Source organism: Canis lupus, chromosome 14 (genome assembly GCF_048164855.1).
Source record: "Canis lupus baileyi chromosome 14, mCanLup2.hap1, whole genome shotgun sequence".
NCBI lineage: Eukaryota > Metazoa > Chordata > Mammalia > Carnivora > Canidae > Canis > Canis lupus.
Window position 1 is genome coordinate 36,345,749 of NC_132851.1, and position 15,966 is coordinate 36,361,714.

Below are 15,966 nucleotides of genomic sequence, written 5' to 3' on the forward strand. Positions count from 1 at the left end.
CCGTCTCTCCTGGTATCATCAGGGTCTCTAGGACCTGTCACCATGTTGTCACCAGAACTCCTTGTTTGGCCTCTGTTAGCATGAACCCGAGGTTTTGCCACATATACCCTCACCTCTGCCCCCACCACATGCTCCAATCTGTGTTTAGTGGCTCTTAAGCAAGAGGTACTTTTCTCCCATGTCCTGTGACAAAAATCCCAAAGGTTCAGAGCTAGCTCCTTGCTCTGCTGCAGACCTATTCCCCAAATATATCCAAGTGAGTATGGATAACTCACTTGGCCAACTTTGGGTATCCTTCAAGGACAAAATGTCCTTGTCTGTCCTTAACAGACCCTTGATTTTAATTTTTTTTTGTCAAAATAGTGACACATCTTCCCATTGCCAACTAATATCTAGGGTTGGGAAAGCACAAGTTTTTGGAGCTTTGAATGAAAGGCCTTTGTACTGTGGGCCAAAAGAAATTATCTTAGATCCCAAAGGGTGTTGTGTTCCCAGGCTCTGTTTTTTTACATGATGTCCCCAGTGGATTCTGATTTGGAGGGTTCCAATTGTTGATGGGCATCTGATTTGGGAACAGTAGGAAAGAGGCCTGATGGTGTCATCAGCTCTGAAAGTCCTTTGTCTTGTAATCCCAAGATGGTTCTAGGAGGCTAGAAGCGGCTTCTCTACTTCCAACTAAGCCTGGGCCAGAGATTCCTTAGGATATAGCAATACTGACCTGGTTGATAGTAAGGAGGTCACGAGGAAAAGGCTACCAGGCCACACTGGTGACTAAAGCTGCCATGGATAGCGGCAAGTTCATGTGCATGAAGAATAAAAGCCCAGGAGAACTGGTTCCAGGATGAGAAGGACTATCCTGGGAATGGTTCTGATAGCTTCCCAAACAGACTTCTCTACCACTGCGTCTTGGCCACGGCCTCTAACTGCTGCTTGAACTTCTAGACAATATATCCTCCTCCAAATCAAATGGTGCAAAGGGCCCTATCTCAAATGAAGTAAACCATCTGGTGGAACAAATGCTCTTAGGTCTTGAAGTAACGGAAAAATGCTGCCATGGATGAAACCTGATGGGGCTCTTCTGAGAGCTGTTCCCCGCACAGGGGCAGTATCCTTAACTGATGCTCCTCTGGAGTCCTCACCAGCACTAGAGCTCTGGTGATTGCTTGAAGTACCTTGAATCTGACCACTGATGTGAGGGTGAAGTTAGAGGAGCAACCTGTCTGGAGGGGAAGGGTCCCCCCAAACTTGAAACTGGACACTTAGGCTCCTGAGGTACAGGCTTGACTCAGTTGTGCTGTGAGGCCCCCCTCTCCTTTTTCTGCCTTACATAACCAGTAAGAAGGGGACCCCAGGATGTTTCTGACCCTTTGTGAGCCTGGCCCTCTCTTCTAGAGGCCCTGGATTGACACTAACCATGTTATTTGATAGGAGTTGAAGAAAATGATTCAGTCTTTTGTGACTAATGGTTTTTCTTCAAACCATCCCACCTGCTTTCAGTTTCTGATGGGTTCCTTTGTGCTGATGGAGATGTAGGAGAGGAGTGTATCCTTTGTAACAAAAGACTAAGTGATCTCTTTTACTCAAAATCACTGTTTTCTTAATGTGTCTGAAGTTTGATGCAACTGTATATTATAGGCTATAACTCCTATTTCAAGTATACAATGCTACTAATAAAAACAGAACCTGAATCTGTTAAGATGTTTCTAGTGCTCACTGTTCCATGAGCTACCAGAATATGGACCAGTCTGGAAGCACGGAGTGGCCAGCCACAGAGGATAGATCTTGCTTCCTACTGCATCACTGGCACTTCACTTCCCCTTGTCATCTCCCCAGTTCCCAACAAAGCTTGAGGGGCAGGAAGGCAAGGCTTGAGGATGTCTCCTCCTACCTCAAAACCCTCTCAGTTCAAATTCCTCCCCTCTCAGGAGGGAGAGAGCAGACCTTAAGAGGTGTGATTTCCCAGGAACATGAAGAAAGTGTCTCAGACTTTATTGGGCCCTAGAGAAGTAGAACTGTAGGTTTTGAGATCCTCTGTAGTAAGTTAGGCTGGGCATCTTTACCTAGCATGCCATGACTTCCTTCCCAATCATGTAAGCGGGGGGGAGGGAAATGCCACAGGACTCCAGGGTTGGGCTATGGAGTGAGGTGGGTCCAGCTTCCAGTATAACTAACAGGGAGCCAGAGGGACAGCTGGTTGGGGCCCGGTCTAATGGTGGTTCAGAAAGCCAGAAGGCCTAGACGAGCCTCCACACCTGTTCTCAGGGCTCTGCTGAGAGTATTATTGGAAACAATTGGTTTCTTGACTACTAAGAAACCTAATTCAAGACCAGGCACTAGGGAGGAATCCTTGGGTTGGGACTAGAACAATGGTGTAATTCCATGTCTTGGCTCCAGGCTTAGTGCCGCGGGTCAAGCCCACATTGATTTTCTTTGCTGAGGGTGGTTGGGTGCATGCCTGAATTTTCATGCAGCCCCAGCCAGGTCTCTTAATAGCTGTCCCCTGTAGGACAGAGCCCAGGCAGGCTTGCTTTTTAAAACTAGAAGGCACATTGAATTCTATGTCGAATACAGCATTCCAGAAAAGTCTTTCAGGGGCTATCCCCTCACCAATACTTTTGGATGTTTTTAGAATATAGACTCTCCTGGTCTTTCACTTTTTTATGTTCTTGTCAGTTTTCTTGATAAACCCTGGGTTGGAGCTTCTGTTCCTCTAGGCTCTAGGTGAGTCTTTTGACTTCTCTTAAATCAGGAGGCTAGAGCACCACAGGACTTCAAGGAGAACCTTCTGTGGGTTGTGGAACATCCAAGTTCCTACCAGGTCATCCTGGACCTTTCCATGAAGGGCTGAGGTGCCACTTGTCTTCCTGTACTTCAAGTTTGAGTCTGATCCTCCTGCTGCTTCCTTGCCTGGGTTCTGCTCTCCTTTAGGTACTCTCCCCTGATTGTTCTGTACCCTCACCCTCTGTGCTGCTGCTTCATCTCCTTTGCTGGCCCCTTTTTCTACCATGTTCTCCTTAACGGTTCTGTTCCCCGGGACTCTGTTCATCCGGAGAATTCTCTCCAGGATGACAAAAACGAAAGCCGCAGTGACCTAATACCTATAGATCTCTTTTCCACCTTGCAAATGTCCAGCCTTAACAGAGCTTCAGACCCATGTATACTTATCTACCTGTTTCATGATCTCTCCCATCACAAAAATGATCTAGTGTGCATTCTCCCCAAACCTACCTATCTTCTAGGTGCAGAATGCTATCAGAAAGGGAAGATGGCCAGGTCGGAACCACTCTGCTGGATTCCTCTCTCCACCTTGCCATGCACATAAATCTAATCCGAGTCTGGATTCTAATCCTCTGGAGTTTGGATTTAAGCAACAGGTGAAAGATTGGTTTGAATTAGTCTCCATCTCCTTCTCCCTGTTCACTACAGCAGCATTCTAACTTAATCCTCCTTTTTAAGCTTACCTCCTTACAACACTTAATTCTACATAGTCATAGCTATATTCCACTTAATTGCCTTATATTTGTCATGTTTCTAATGTTGAGCAACAATATAGGGCAGGGCACAAAAGCAAGGGCTGTTTTCTTAGGAAACTGGTCCTCCAAGCTCTCTGGCTGTCTCCCTAACAGCTCTCCTGCCCTCTCTCTGCTACTACTTGCTCATCCTAAGGGGATGACAGGCAGGGCTGCTGGAATGCGAGCCTCTCAGGGGATCCAGAGACTAAGGGGACTGCCAGAGCCCTGCCCCTTCGAAGAGCCTTATTTTCTTCTGGAAGCTTCCTATATATCCTTCAGAAATATCTTGAGTATCTCCAATTCAGGAAGCCAGGGAGAGAATTGGGTTACAGATTAAAAAGGATAGGGCAAGGAAGAGCAGCAGCAGAGGGACAGAGGGATTTGACATCACCATGGAAACCAGTACCTGGCAGGGAGCTTGGGGAAGCCGTGGAGGGCTGCTAAATACTGGAGGGGTGGAGCCTTGTGCACACGTGGGAGAGCCAAGCAGTGAAACTCTTCATACTCTTTGTTGAACTCCCTAATCTCTACTTTAACCTGGCAATTGTTAGACAGCCAAGCCTCGTGTAGTTCTCTATTGATTATAAGCAGTCCTGTCGATCCCTAAATGGGGAGATACAGTATGGTCTTTAATTAGCAACTCTATTTCCTCCTCAGAGTGAGGGGGAAATAGCTGCCCTTGCAGTGCCCATAGAGAGCCAGGCTCTGTCCTAGAATGTTAAATCAATAGTTCTTGTGGTCTCTGAGGATTAAACGGTGATAGGTAGAAGATGCTCCCTTCATTAACTAGTAGAACTCTATGTAAAGCTTCAGTGTATCACTTGCTTGATTCAAATAAACCCATATTGAACAGATTTTTCCAGGGATTGAGAAAGGCAAGATGCTTCCAGTAAAAGTATAAAATTCCTGATGCTAGTTCTTAGCTGTAACTGAATAAACATGAAGCTTGTCTCTAGATCCCTCTAGAGGGATCTCATTAACTATGCCTGGGATGCAAGAGGTGGATGGAGCCTCCAGTATAACCTAGGAGACCATCAGTAGCTCCTGATGATCCCAGGAAACCTGCAACTAAACTTCATAAATGTTCATAAAGCACTGTCTTAGTACTGAAGTCTGGTACCCAATCTCCACTATAGACAGTATTTGCTTATGCGACTTAAGTAAGTATCAGTCCGCTAAGACTCAATTTTACAAACAATTCTGGTTAGTCCATCTTTTTTTCTTAGGATCTTTCAGTAGGATTCATGGTGATGGGAGTACTGTGGTCCTAGACAACTTGTGTATGAGGAGGTAATATAGAAGATCTCTCTACTCAAAAGTATACAGAAGCCATCCTCCCACTTTAGGAGGAGTAAATGGGCTTGGTGCTCGACTTGCTCAAAGCAACACAACTAGTTACTGGTACAGAAGGAATTGGGAGGCTGCATACCCCATTAGGCTAAATGCCTTTACTACCTGATGCTGAGGATCAAGAATTGAACTGTGCCTTAGATTTACCACAGACCTGGTACACTTGGGCTAATCTCCCAGATTGTGATGCTAAGTTTCCTGCACCTGTATACAAGGATGACCTCCTGGGGTTTTATCAAGTCTCCTCCATGGATGATAGAGTAGATATGGAGGATACTAAGTGACTGAAAGCTAATGATGTGATGGGCATCCTGCTGGAATGCTAACTGAACTCCTGGGAAATGCCACTAACTAGACTTGCTGTGTTCAGGTTCTCTGAGGAAACGGGATAAATCAGATAAAAAGCTGGATCATGCAATTTTGTGGCGGTGGACAAGTCCCAAAATCTGCAGGGTGACTTAGTAAGCTATATACCCATGAGAGCTAATCATGTGGTTCCCATCCATAAGGCCATGAGGCTCAAGATCCAAGAAGAGCCAATGTTCCAGTCTGAGTCCAAAACCAGAAAAACTGACCTCCCTGTGTGAAGGCAAGGCAGGAAGAATTATCTCCCAGAGAGGGTCAGTCTTTTACACTCAGGTCTTTAACAGCCCTCTTTAGTGTGAATGGCCTTCATCCACTCTGCTTTACTTATTTCACCAATTTGTGTTAATCTCCTCCAAAAATGCTTACGGTTACCCCCCAGAATAATACTTGACCAAATATCTAGGCACCCAGTGACCCAATTAAATGAACATAGTTAGCCATCACCCATGCCAAGTCTAAATACTCTAGAATGAGGTCTTGTGTTCCTAGTTGAAAATTTGAACTACAGCAGTGGAGAATGGCCCGTAAGTAAAAATCTTAGAGATGATCCACTTAGGTAAGAGGATACTATCATATATACTAAAGCCCTCTCTCATGGAGTAGAAAATGCTATGGTCCTAACACCTTGCCTGTAGCTTAATTGGAGGACATTCCTAAAAGTCCTTTTATGATGGTCACAGCCTGGGTCCTATTCTGGTTTCATGGTCTTTGCAACTAGCAGTTTAGAATTCAGTGTCCATAAGGGTGATATCAGGGGATGTTTGCCAAAATGGTGGTTCTCAAACAATAGTATACAACCCTCTGCCTGTATGCCACAGTCTCCCTCCTACTCCATAAGATGGGTTAATGTGACTCTTGAATAAGACCACCATATTTAAAGGCTTTAGCATCCTTATTCTGAAATGTTGAAGAGGTGGTGGTACTATTAGTCTTATCAAAAAGTCTATAACCCAGTGTCATCCCAAATTAAAAACATTTTGGCTTTGAAACCTAAGTCTCAGGCCACTTAAGAATATATAGGTCTCTAGGAATTTTCCAGTAACATCCAGGCTTTTCTGTGAGGTCAGAGTCTAGTATAATATGCTGTTTTATGGGGTTGGTGGAGCTAATGGACTCCTAAGGTTGTTTCCAGGGTGAATGAGTAGACCAATACATTTTGGGGAGAGACCAAGCTTGGCCCTAAGGGTAGTTTCTGCCACTAGGATAGATGGCACTGAATACTTTTGCTTATAAAATGCAGCATTGGGAAGAACAAAAACAATACGAGGATCAGTGCTAGGAACAGTAAAATTTTCTATAGGAGCCTTAGTCTGATTGCCACATGAGCTTTAAGAACACATGAATGTAAGACCACGACAACTGACCTTCTGATCACTTAAGCATCTAATCCATGAATGAGCCATTGAGCTTCAAACACGAATGATCGTGTCTAGAGTTTACTTCCAATGGGGAATAGCTTATACCAGCCCCTCAAGTAGGTGAGGGGGACTGGGTATGTATGTGCTAAAACAAAGGCAAACCTGACACTGGAGGTCTTCAGCTGAAGCTTTCAACACTACCTTCCCTGGCCATCAGCTTAGCTATGTGGCTGTTACCAAAAGCAACACTGCTTGATGCCCGGTTTTAGATCTTTGCTCTTTCAGGTAAGTGAGGAGCCTTCTGAAAGCAGTGTTTTGCCACAAGCTGGTGAAAAGATACCATGTCCCTCTTTACCTTCATGCGGAGTCTAGCATTCCCCTTCCCCTGGGAAGTTCTAATATTTCTGGTCGTCTACACAATTGACTTCTTGGATCAATTAACCAAATGGCTAATGAATCTACCTACCAAGGCACTAAGTGTAAGGGATGCATCCGTGAACAAGATGGACAAGGCTTCTGCTCTAGAGTGAAGGGAAGCCTAGGAGGGCAACATGACTTAATGGGGTTGTGAGGAGTAGGCTTTGGTTAGCTGTAACACCTTCCCCCTCAAAATCTTCCCTTTGCCTCTATACAAGTTGTATAAACTCAATAAATCTTAGCTGGGGTAGGCCCCTTCCACTCCAAGTCTGCTGCTTCTACAGTAATGACTGATGCCATTCTAATTCACTTGCAATCAAACCTGAGTTTTGGTAACACTCTTGAGCAGAAGCAATTTTCCTTTGGCTTTTCCTACCTAGTTCACCACATGTGACACTTGAAGAAAGGTTTTTGCCTTAAAGATCAGACATTAGTTCTATCAATAGCCAGCATCAAATGTTTTACTGTATTTCAGCAAAATTTATTCCATGGTCTCTACTGGATTCCCCCCTAATCAGGTCCTAAGATATAAGACTTTGAGACAAGGGCTTACTTTGAGTGGGAAGAAGTGCTGGCAAAGAAATCAGTGAGGTGATATAGAAAGAGGTGACAGCAAGCAGGACACGGAGGTTCCTAATAAACCAGCTGCTATGCAGATAAATGAGACTAATTCTCCAGAAAAGTTTTAGGAATTAGTATAAAACAGACTTCAGAATTATCCTGGACTGAGAAATATGGGTTATGTATACTCCTGACACTTATTAGTCACTTAGAGTACCTCTGGTGAGCTGTTAATTCTAAGCTTACCATGTTAGACAATGTGGGTTCTGCAGCCCAAGGGCTGCCTCCAAAGAAGATTCAGGATGTCAGCCCAGGGTGCATAGAACTTGACAGGAGGATTCAAGGAACATGGTGGAGGATTGACCATGTATTTCCACTAAGGATTGAAGTAGTAGGTATTAAAAAGGCCTCTTTAAATATTGCCCACAATGCAGAGTAGGAGCTGATACTAATGGATCGTAGAGCTAGAGGTGGATTTTTCTGTCTTTTTGCATTAAAATGGTATCTTTAGAGGGAGGGGAAAACTCAAGTGTTAGCATCTTCCTCAGATGAAGAGGAGTGAGTAGTAGAATTGGTCTTGTTCTATCTTGAATCAAGCAAGTGCTTCATGGAAATCTCTTGAAAGCCTAATCTCAGTCTCAGATATGTAGGAACCATAAGAAATACCTGGTCAACCTTCAGGCCTGCTTGATTCTTTGCTCAAGCATACTAAGAGCAAGGAGCACGAACACTATTTTGAGAAATAGGACCAAAGTACCCCCAAATGTGATGAAGAAAAAATCTATTCAAAAAGTTCAATGAAGCCCAAGGAGGATAAACCCAAACAAATCCGTATCAAGATGTATTATCAAATTTTCAAGACCAAGGACAGAATCCACTCATCATGTACAAGGGTATCCTCCAGTAAGATCAACAACTCTCTATTAGATTAAGAAGGCCAGAAGGCTGAAGGATAATACTTAAAGTACTGAAGGGAAGGAAGAAAAAAGCCCTGTCAAAGAATTCTATATCTGACAAAACTATCCTCCAAAACAAAGTCAGATTAGTATTTCCAGATAAAAACTGAGAAGGTCTGTCATTAGTTAGCCCACAAAAAATACAAAAAACACAAATCCTAAACAGTCCTTCAGACTTAAAGGACATTAGACCGTAACTCCATGTAAAGAAATCATTGGTATGGGTTCCCTATTAGGGATGACGTAAACATTATGGAACTGGAGAGCAGTGATGGCTGCACAAAATTGTGGATATCTAAATGCCATGGAATCGTATATTTTAAAATGGTGAATTTTGTTAAATTTCATAACTTTGAAATGTCTTCTGGGAGATCAACTGGAGAGCTATATAGGATCCATCTGAATGAACTATTGTGTACTCAAAGGATCTATCAGTAAAACCAAGATGTTAAAACCACATAATCATACTTCTAGAACAGCTAGGAGTATTAGAAGATGTGTTTGGCAGGACTATGTGTGCATAATAGATGATTTTTGGTGGAACTGGCTTCAACTCTCAACCTTAATGAGCTGATAGTAAAGTTTTGGCTCAATAGCAGTATCAGATGGATGCAGTCATGACCCATACTGAGATTGCCTGGGAAATTCCCCAGACACTGAAAAAGGTCAGATGCTGTCCATCTTTTCAGATCTGATTTAATATCAGGACTGAAGAATGAAGAGTAGACTTCCAGTAAACCAATTGACCCCTCTTTAATTGTATTGGTCTTAGAGGGGGGCTGGAGATGCTTGGTCAGCAGGAGCCATCTATTCTTTGGCAGTAATGGTCTCCTTCTCCTTCACACCAGAATCTCTGAAGACCAGGTCCCTTTATTCTCTTATGCCAGGGTGAAGCCTCTTTGGTCACTGTTGTAGCTTCTGTTGTGGATCATTCCTGAATAGGAGATATCTGCACTCTATGCAGTGTTTTTGGGAGTACAGGTTCTCTATCTGGGGGGAAATTATTACAGCCTGAGCTTAGGAGGTTGAAGTAGTCTGGCCATAGTCTTTAACGGTGAAAGCTGTTGTAGACTGAGCTTTTCAGGAAGCAGCTTTTGAGAGGGAGTTGAATATACAGAAAAGCATACTATGGAGTGCTATTGGGAGCAAGGTCTATAAAAGGAGTGATCCAGCAGGACTGGGCGGAGAAGTTAATCACTTAGGAACATAAAGGCCTGGTCCTCTCAAGCATCTTGGGGTGATTCAGAGCTCTCAACTCCACTGGAATGTGTCCCTGGGAATGGTGCTTGGCCTTAGCTAAGTAGATCTTTGAGGCAATCCCATAGAGTACAGAATTTTTCTCACGTAGCACTTCAAGTGGCTGGGGTGGGGGGAGAGACCAGCTCTTTGCATCTAAAGAGGAATGTGGGTAACATATACCCATGTCCACTATAGCCTCTGCATCACCCAGAGCCACTTCTTGGAATAAGTTCTAGAGGGAGTTTCCCTAAATTCAAGTAGGTTTCTTCCTGAGGAAACTAAAGACTGGAAAGACAAATCCTGTGAAGGAGTTCTGTTGGGGTTTCAACTGGTACATAGTGGCCCCTTCCTCTGTTCCAGATTTATCTTACCCTTATATACCTCTGCGGGTTTTGGTGGATTCCCTGGTGGCATGACAAGGTCCTCCTCTCTCCTGGACCTGAGCTGAAATCCTGTATTTCTCAGGCTTGGATGCTGTGTACTTTATCATCAAATCAGATCACCAAGAAACCCACAAATAGGTTGTCTCCTATCCCACTGTATAAGAGCAACCCTGCTTCTTCCTGGTGACTAAAGCCAATTACCTCTGTCAAGATGATGTCCTTGTCTGCTGGCCTGCTAACTCAAGGAGCCTTGAGGGCTGAGGCAGCAACCATAGCTCATTTTTAAAGTAGGTCTTTGCTTGTCCCTTGATACAAGCATGTGCCTTTTGGGAACCAGTAACTCTAAGTCCCAGAGGTGTAGGATCAGGAAGAAATACAAAACCACAATAGGGTCACTGGGAGTGCTGACAAATGGGAGGCATGCCTACTTGGAAGCCTTTTGAGTGACCACCCCCTGATGCAGTATACTTTAAGGCTGAACCTATCTATAGGGGTGTACCATTCAAACAAGTGGGTTTTAAGTATAAAAAGGATGGATTGTGATTAATACTGCCATGGGCCTGGGAACCAGTATTGCCTGCAAACCAGTGCTTCGGCTTTGAGGAATTGTACGGATGTACTGAAAGATTAACCCAGTACAGAGTTGTCTACTCCCTACATGTTCTAAATAAGGGTTTGGCCCCTGCCTGGCTCCTAAGAATCTGACACCTTGGGATGTTCTGCCGCATGAGTGGTTTGCTATTTACTTGGAGCCCATGAGCCACGTGAAACAGTCTGTTAACAATGCGACTTATGGGGGACTAGGGCCATGAGGTATCAGCTTGACCTCTGGAGAAGGCTAGGTACTACACACAGAAGTAGGCATCCCAGGCCTACCACCGATTAAAAAAAAAAAATCTGGATGCCAAGGCTCACATGAGTTGCCCTGGTTCCATGTGAATGTTCACACATTACTGGGAGAGCTAAATATCTGACCCCACTGGGAGAGGACAACTAGAAACTTGTGGCTGATATCTCCTGGACTCTGCCCTTTGTACATGTGGGGCATGAGTAACAGCCACTACAATGGCGCTTTATGTGAAATCTTATTCTTGCTTGGCTTCCTCTTTCTTATGCTGCTCATCCCCACTCCCTTGTTACTTCCTTATGGAAGCACTTTGCTTCATAAACCACTTGCATGATCTTAAGTTTCTGGGATAATAAATGCAAGGCAGTTGCTACCAGAAGCCCTCCTTGGAAGGAGGGTTTATGGAATGGATCTTTTGAAGGCGAATTGCTTACCAGTCAAATGATCAGGATCTCCTCCCTGGAGATAAGTGGATTGACAGGAATGGTAAAGCTTAGAGTGGTGGTTCTCAAAATGCGGTCCCCAGGCCACCAGCATCAGCATCTTCTGGGAATGTTCTAGAAATGCAGGCTCATGGGCCCTATCCCATACCTGCTGAATCAAACTGCGAGTGGGGCCTAGTCAGTTGTGACAAGCCCTGTAGGTATTTCAAGTACCTACAAAAAGGTTGACTTCCATCTCTGAACTTAGATGGGAGGGGGATTCATTGTGTTGTGATCTCTCTAGCATGAGACAGAGTAAGGGAGGGAGAACAGCTGGAGTGAATAAGAACTGGAACTGGTTGAGTATGGCTGGGCAGGTCCTGTATATTAAGGCTCAGTGTAAATGTTGAAAGGGCCCCCATGGTGATAGTTCTAAAAAAAAAAAAAAAAAAAAAAAAAAAAAAAAAAAAAAAAAAACCTGCATTTCCTACAGCCCTGATTTCATGCAGTGAGCCTAGCTTACAGGGTTCTACTGTGGAGTTGAAGGCCTGTTATCTACAGACTTGCTTATTTCCAGACTTAACACCCAACAGAACACAGCTTCATCCCCAGCTTTTTGCATGTTGCTATATCCCTCCTAAAGAACGTACTCACTGTACTATGTTGACTGTTTGGAATTTGTTTAAAAAAATAACAGAAGGCTGGATATGTGGCCTGACAAGGAGTCCAAGCCAAACTTAAAAGCTAGAAAGAGACTAGTAGGATGAAAAAGCCCCATTCCAAGTGGAGATTTTTGATTGTAGGGAATTGATCACCAATTCATGCTGTACCTCACTGGCTTGTATTTTCTTTATATTCACTTAAATTTGGTCCACATTAATAGAATGTCCAATATACTTGATGCTAAATAGAAGTGTCCATTTTAGCATAGCCCTTTGGACTCAGAAGGTCATATGGGTTTCTGCATGTTTTACTCCACACTATTCTGAACTACAAGTTCCACTTGTTGACTTATTTGCTTGTTTCATAATCTACTTTCAAAAGGGTTGCCAGATAAAATAGTGCTCAGTAAAACTTGAATTTCAGAAAAACAGCTGTTTTAATAGAAGTGAATGTCCCAAATATTACGAGACATAATCATGCTATAAAAAAAATCACTTCTCATTTAAACTTGGCATCCTATATTTTTTATAAGGCAATGAAGATAGGATTTCTGCAGCTTCTCACAGTGCTTTCCTCAAACCAACATTTTAATTTTTAAAAAATACCAATAACAAACCCAGATTTATGCCTCTAGATATGTACGAGAACCTAGGATCAGAGGCTATGCTGACAGATGGTGATTTCACGGCTGGCTCTGTTCCAGCAAGGGGGGAGGGACTCAGATAAGTCTAACCCCCTAGAAGCTGTCCTTCTCTGCCACATCTCCTTGGTACTGATCACATGGATGGTCAAGACCACCCTGGACTATGAAGTATAGGCTCATGACTCCAACTTTAAACATCAGCAATATAGAGAGGCAGGCACTGGGATGCATCCTAGGACCAGAGAAATCAACCGGAGGCCTCCTAATTTTCAATAATTGGGGCATCTTAAATTTTACTAAGCCCTCACTCAGGATATACAACATGTTGCCCTTTCCTTTTTTTCTTTTTTTCCTTTTAGTATTTTATTTATTCATGAGAGACACAGACAGACAGACATAGGCAGAGGGAGAAGCAGGCTCCATGCAGGGAGCCTGATGGTGGAACTCAATCCTGGGACTCCAGGATCACGCCCTGAGCCAAAGACAGACATTCAACCACCATCCCACCCAGGCGTCCCATCATGGTTGTCCAGGAGACAAATGGAAAGGGAAACAACTAAAACTTTGCCTGTACATGATTCCCACCTATCTCAGTAATTCTACTCGAAGACCTGATTATTTGCCCCAAACACCTTCAGCTTTCCATGCTCTATTTCATCATGTTCCAATATGCTAATCATGAACAAACCTACTGTGAAATATAAGGGTCTGTGCCATTCTTGCCTATCCTCCCCTGCCTCTTGGTCTTGTATACCCTGGTGGCCGGAAATCTGGCGAGAAATATAGCTCCCACCACTCACTGTCCATTTAACTGTTCACTTCTAGTACATGTGTAGCAGCATTAGGATTGTGACATATACCCCTATGGGAAACCACTTTGACTAGAGCATATTCCTATGCTGTTCCTTTTTCCTTGATCCTTAAAGCCTCCATCTGTGGTATTTGGGTCATGACCTTTCCCCTTGTCCTCTCCAGAGAGGGCTTCATACACCTATACTAAGATTCTTGTCTGCTACCTTGCCCAGGCTCTTCTAACCTCTCAAGTGACTTTCTGACTTGTGTACCTAGATTTACTGTCTGTTTTAAAGTTCTACAGGTTTTGACAAACATGCATCCACCAGTATCCTATGGAATAGTTGCACTTCCCACAAAATCCTTTTCCACCTCTTCCTCTCCCTTCCCCCAAACTAGAAACCATTAATATTCTTACTGTAGCTATAGTATCTTAATCTTATAATTGGGATCCTATGGTCCTTTCAAGGTTGGCTTCTTTAACTTAGCAATATGTACTTAAAGTTACTCCATGCCTTTTTGTGGCTTGATCCTTTATTTCTCAGTAATATTCTATTGTATGGATAGAACACTGTTCATTTACTTCATATTATAGTTGCTTCCAGTTTTTGGCCGTTGGAAAAAATTGCTATAAGCATTTATGTGCAGTACTTGAAGGATAGTTAACATATTAGTTTCAAGTATAAAATATTTAATTCCATAGGTTTCTCAGTGCTCATAATGTTAATTCTTTTATTTCACCTATCTACCCACCCACCTTCCCTCCGGCAATGACCAGTTTGTTCTATGTATTTAAAAATGCTGACTTTTTTTTTTTTTTTTTTTTTTGGCTGGAGAGGAGGGGGGTCTCTTGTTCCTCATGAGTAAAATCCTGTGATATTTTTCTAACTCCTTTCACTTAGATGGAACTAGAGTATAATGCTATGCTGTTTTAAACTGCAATGTTCCATTCTTATAGTTGAGTAATAATCCATTAGGTATATATACATCTTTATCCATTCAGCTATCATCAGTGGACACTTGGACTGCTTCCATACTTGGCTATTGTAAGGTTGCAATGAACACGGGTACATATCTTTTTAAACCAATGTTCAAAATAAGATCAGATTTTTTTCCACAGAAAACTAGAAGATAAAAGCAGTGGGCTGATAGTTTTGTGTGGGGTGGTGTGTGTTTTGTTTTGTCTTTTGTAGTGCTTTTCTCCTCACAGCTTTTTTGAATTTCTAAGCCAAGAATCCTATACCTAGCAAAACTATCCTCCAAAAGGCATAAAGACCTTTTCAGAAAGCCAAAAGCTAGAGTTTGCAGCCAAGATCTGTCCTGTAAGATAAAATGAAAGGACACTAGACTGTAACCCAAGGTCCTATAAAGATCTTAAAGGTGAATGGGTAACTATGAAAGCTAGTGTTATAACAATGGTTTGTGACTCTACATTTTCTACATATATAAATGCACTCATTGCTTAAATTACAATGTGTGCCCCTAGATAAGTATTAAAGATGTAATTTTGTGACCACAACAACCAAAAGGAAGTAGGGGAACAGCCCAAAGGGAACAAAACTTTTGTATACTATTGAAGTTAAACCAGTATAAATTCAAATTAGAATGTCATATCACTAGAATGCTAAATTAATCCCCATGGTAATCCCAAAACTATTACAAAATAAACACAAAAGGAAATGAGAAATTCCAACGTTGTACTATAAAATCAAAAGCTCCAGTTTGGCTATTGTGGACATTGCTGCTAGAAACATCTGGGTGCAGGTGTCCTCGCATTTCATTGCATCTGTATCTTTGGGGTAAATCCCCAGCAGTGCAATTGCTGGGTCATAGGGCAGGTCCATTTTTAACTCTGAGGAACCTCCACAGTTCTCCAGAGTGGCTGCGTCAGTTCACGTTCCCATCCACAGTGCAAGAGGGTTCCCTTTTCTCTGAATCCTCTCCATTTGTGGTTTCCTGCCTTGTTAATTTTCCCCATTCTCACTGGTGTGAGGTGGGATCTCATTGTGGTTTTGATTTGTATTTCCCTGGTGGCAAGTGATGCAGAGCATTTTCTCATGTGAGTGTTGGCCATGTCTGTCTTCCTCTGTGAGATTTCTCTTCATGTCTTTTGCCCATTTCGTGATTGGATTGTTTCTTTGCTGTTGAGTTTAATAAGTTCTTTATAGATCTTGGAAACTAGCCCTTTATCTGATATGTCATTTGCAAATATCTTCTCCCATTCTGTAGGTTGTCTTTGAGTTTTGTTGACAGTATCCTTTGCTGTGCAAAAACTTATCTTGATGAGGTCCCAATAGTTCATTTTTGCTTTTGTTTCTCTTGCCTTCGTGGATGTATCGTGCAAGAAGTTACTGTGGCCGAGTTCAAAAAGGGTGTTGCCTGTGTTCTCTAGGATCTTGATGGAATCTTGTCTCACATTTAGTTCTTTCATCCATTTTGAGTTTCTTTGTATATGGT

At 42.9% G+C, this 15,966-nt stretch overlaps 1 long non-coding RNA gene across 1 annotated transcript in view; it reads right to left on the reverse strand.

Moving 5' to 3' along the window:
* Nucleotides 1–15,966, reverse strand: part of LOC140603435 (uncharacterized) — a 59,621-nt gene that overhangs the window by 38,313 nt on the left and 5,342 nt on the right. The gene's annotated exons all lie outside the window — the stretch shown is intronic.